The following is a 4,567-nucleotide window of genomic DNA, read 5'->3' as shown; positions in this document are numbered from 1 at the left end:
CCACCCAATCAACTGAATTGGGTAGCAGGAAGTCAGAGAGCTTTTCCTAAGTTCAACCAGCAACTCCCACTTTGTTTCACTTCACTCTCTCCTGTCTCCCACCTAACACACACACACACACACACACACACACACACAGAGCCCATTCAGGGTTTGACAAAAAGGAACCCCAGAATAGGGAAATGATTTATATGTCACGCAGACAAACAAAGGACAAACAGTATTTACTGAGTGCCTGCTGTTTCGGGGTTTGGGGATATAGCAGCAGTTAAACCAAACAAAGCCTTACCCTGCCTCTGAGCCGCCTGTTAAAGAAGTGAAAAAGCAAGAGGACCCAAACTTCCCAGTCACCAAACTTTTATCAAGTTCCACTCTCCTTCATGGTAAAAGCTACTTGACCACTAAGTCAAGGAGATAGTAGCCATGGCTATAAAAAGAAGCCTCTCTGGGCAGGCAGAGCAAACCTCTGAGCTGGAGCACACAGGGGGCAGGTAACTACCACTCCTAGTTCATCTAAGTACTTTTCCTTTTGCATTCCGCAAACAGGATTAATTCAGCAACAATAATCCCTTGTTGGGAGCTCATTCTATGCAAGCACAGTACTAAGCTCAGGATCAAGTGTGACTATGCTGCTCTGGCCGAGCCTTCAGAACAGCTTCTGATTCAGCAGGAGGGAAAGGCAGGGGAACATGTATTTACCAAACACCTGAGTTACCAGAGGGACCAGTGGGGTTCTGACTGGGCAAGGCAGACCGACCAGAGAGCACCCTGAGATGACTGTCAGTGGGAGGAGGCCAAAGCGAATTTCAATGGACTCTACTCTTTTCTTCTCCAACAAGGAAACCTGGCTCTCCAAGGAAAACAAGAGGATAAAATAAGCCCAGAAACAATTGAGGCAAAGACAGAGTTGCACTTAAGTGAGTTATGTTAATACTTGCCCCTTTCTGTCCCTCCCTCCTTCTCTCCCCCACCCCTCTCACAAACTTGGCAGAAGTAAATCTACCACCCAAGCCAGCACTGGGACAGAGCAAGGCCAAGGCCTGCCTTTGAGTCATTGCTTTCTTTCTTCCCCCAGTGTTTCCAGGCCTGAGTCCCTGTGTCAGGACCCAGCCCCATGCTGCCTAGATCTGCCTGCTCAGTCTGAGTGGGCCCCTCTTGCTTCCAGAGACATGTTCCTCTACTTATACTAAGGTCACCTGTCTTTTTTCTCTGCCCCCTGAGTTTATGACATCTTCCTCCTCCAAAACCCCTCTCCAGTCTCTTACAAGACAGGCTCCCTTTGTACATGAAATCAGAACACTCTCCAGTCTCATGTGGATGACATGAAAAAGTACCCCAAGTTTTCAAGTCACATTGAACTCATTTCATGTAGACCCATATGGAGAACCACATCACATGCAATAGTGGGGTCAGAGGGACCTAGAAATCCCCTGGGCCACCCATTTCAATATATAAATGAGGAAACTGCAGCCCGAGCAAAGAAACTTGACCTTAAATCTCATGGCTGGATAGTAGCAGAGATGGAACAAAAATTCCTACTTCAGTTCATTTTTTAGACATTTTACTTTTCTAATGGTGGCATTTCAAGCACCTGACAAGTATACACATATAGGAAAATATATGCTATATGAACTTCTCAGAGCATTCCACTCACACAGGCAGGCCCAGACTACTTCTTTGGTGCTGAGACTCCTCTGTGTCTAGTGCTGGGTTGCTGGGTCTCAGTCATCTGAGGTAAGGGCCATCTCAGGTTAGGGGCACAGATGTGGAGCAGGCTCAGATGGGATCACTCTATTCCTAACTGGCAGGCAGGGCAGTTAAAGAGACAATTGGAGCCCAGCACAAGGTTCAAAGACAGGCAAAACTAAACCCTCTATTCAGGACACGGGTTATCAGACAGGGTTCAACTAGAAAACCAGGACCATGGGGAGAAGGGAGTTGTTTGAGGGACTGGACTGTACACAATTATGGAAGCTGGTTGAATAGCCTAGGTTAGGCTGTCGTCTTCGCTTCTGGTGCCAGGACCTGGAAGTGGTAGGACAGACAGACAAGAAGGAAAGATGCGCACAAAGTGAAGAGTGAGGACAAGCTGGAATTGTGAAGACAGGCAAACCTGCGCTGGTCTCTCGCGGCCTCCAAGTTCAACATACAGATGGCCTGCTGGACAAGCTGGGGTCCCACGTCACAAAGGCAAGTGCACACCTGGCTCAAGAGTGGGAAATTCTGCCAACCCAGCTGCTGCCCCACACCAACAAGGGGAGCCAGCAGAGAAGCAACAGCCTGCAGCAGTGGCTGGTGCCTTGCACTGACCTTCCAGAGCATAAAAGATTGCAGCTTGAGCTTCTCTTCCGTCTTCCAAATCTCACATTAATGTCTCTTCTGACTGATGCTAACATGGAACTATGCAAGGAAGGGAGTTTGGGGGGAAATAGTTCCAGCTTAACTGTAATAAATTAACTCAGAACAAACTGTTCACAGAACATAAATACAGATTCTAAAAAAAATAGAATGGTTGCCACAAAAATTTGGATAATGTTCATTTAAGGTTTCAGTCATCAGAGAGGAGAACACTGGGGCTTTTGAGGGTACTGATAATATTCTCCTTCTTTACTTAGATCACAGATACCTGGGATTTGTGGTATTATTAATTCTGCAAGCTGTAAACATGAATTTTCAACAACCTGCAGTGTATATACTAGTCACAATAAAAATGCTTTCATCATTAAAATAAAGGAAAAAATACAAAGAAAATTATCAGATGAATAAAAGGATGGTTCCAGTCATTTCAAGGAGTTACTTCAGGAAATCAAGTGAAGGCTTCTTCATTCTATAGTTTTGGGATCAGAATTCACCAGACTAAAAGATGATACTTTCATCCACTACTGGTAGGAGAGTAAATAGGTACAACCTTCAGAGAAGACAATTTGATCATATCTATTTGAGAACACACACCCTCTAATCTAGGAACTACACTTCTAGAAAGCCATCCTCTAGAAACAACCCACATAGGTGGACAAGTGTGTACAGGATATTGGTGGCAGCATTATGTATAGAACTCAAATCTTAGAAACAACCTAAATATTCACTGACAAGGAAATCATTAGATAAACTACAAAGGTTTCTCCACGCATGGAATGCAGTGGTATAAACACAGGTTAAAAGGCGATGTCAAGCAAAAGAAGCCAGAGTAGAAGACCACATATTGTATGATTCAATTGATGTAAAATGCCCAGAAAAGACAAATCTAGGGAGACAGGAAGCACTTGAGTGGTTACCTGGGGTTGGGGGTGGGATCAGGGAGGTATTACAAAGAATAAGGGTTCTTTGAGAGGCCAGCGAAATATTCTAAATCTGAATTTTGATCATCGTTGCACAACTCTGTGAATTTACCAAAGATCATTGGATGGTATACTTAAAACAGATGACTTTATAGTAGATAAATTATACCTCAATAAAGCTATTAAAAAAGAATCTTAAAAAAGAATGAGGTCATTATATGAATATACATGGAGAGGTCTTCAAGAAATAACATTGAGTGAAAAGGAAAGTAGAACAGCATGTGTGGTGAATGGCTTATCCATTTGCGTAAAAAAAACAACATGATAATATACAAGGAGTTATAAATGCTCAGGAAAATATCTGGGAAGACATACACCAAGCTGTTAAAAGGAGGTATTGGTTTGGACAGAGGGTGAGGCTGGCAAGATTTTATGGTTTCATTAACACATATACAATGTGCATACGAGCTGTCTATTCACTGCGCAGCCTGGCCTTGGGGCTGGTGGCCCTGATAGCTTACTGGGCTGCTCTGTCCACAAGGGCTTTGTGGTTCTTGGAGGAGACGTTGTGAACCGTCTCAGCACAGTAAGACTTATTGCACATCAGTAGCACTTCAAGCTTCTTGACATTGTGGACCAGGAACTTCTGAAAGCCACTGGTCAGCATGGGCTTTGTTTTCCTTTTGTTCCCGTAATTACTGTGGAGGATCAAGATCTGGCCCTTGAATCCTCTACACACTCTATCATCAGTGCCTCTGGGTTTCTACCAGTTACACTTAATTTTGACATAGCTGTCTGACTGGTACCAGATGAACTTCTCTGTTCTCTTTTTGATGATCTTGGACTTCACAAGGGGTCTGAGCGTAGCCATCACGCCAAGTAAGAGATGGCTGTCACATCCGTAGTCAGCACCAAGGGGAAAAAAAGAAGTTATTGTTAAAGAGAAGAATGGAGGGATGGAGTAACATTCATGATTAATTTGTGCAGTTCTGCATTGTTTCTATTAGGTGTGGATGGGATTTTTTCAAAAATGAGGGAACTGAGGCCTGGTTGTATGTGGACGGGGCTTCCAGGCCAGCACAGGCATAGACGTCCTTACAGAAGGGAGGTTGGGCTTTGCAGATATGCCCATTTCTATGCCTTTATATTTCCTCAGTGAACAGCAGTAGTCTTTTTTATAACCTCATTTCCTGGTAAAGTTGCTTTTGAAAAACATCACCTGAATTTCAAATGAGTTAAGCACTACGGGGCCAAAAAAGAACTCGGAAGCATCAAAGATCATGGAGTGC

General features: G+C 43.9%; 1 pseudogene; it reads right to left on the bottom strand.

Moving 5' to 3' along the window:
• Positions 1 to 3,750: 3,750 nt before the first annotated feature.
• LOC129080645 (60S ribosomal protein L32-like) lies at positions 3,751 to 4,188 on the bottom strand (annotated as a pseudogene).
• Between the last annotated feature and the right edge of the window lie 379 nt (positions 4,189 to 4,567).

Source organism: Pteronotus mesoamericanus, unplaced genomic scaffold, assembly GCF_021234165.1.
Source record: "Pteronotus mesoamericanus isolate MK-2021 breed Mesoamerican mustached bat unplaced genomic scaffold, CSHL_Meso_final contig_90, whole genome shotgun sequence".
Classification (NCBI taxonomy): Eukaryota; Metazoa; Chordata; class Mammalia; order Chiroptera; family Mormoopidae; genus Pteronotus; species Pteronotus mesoamericanus.
This window is presented reverse-complemented; position numbering and strand designations above follow the sequence as displayed.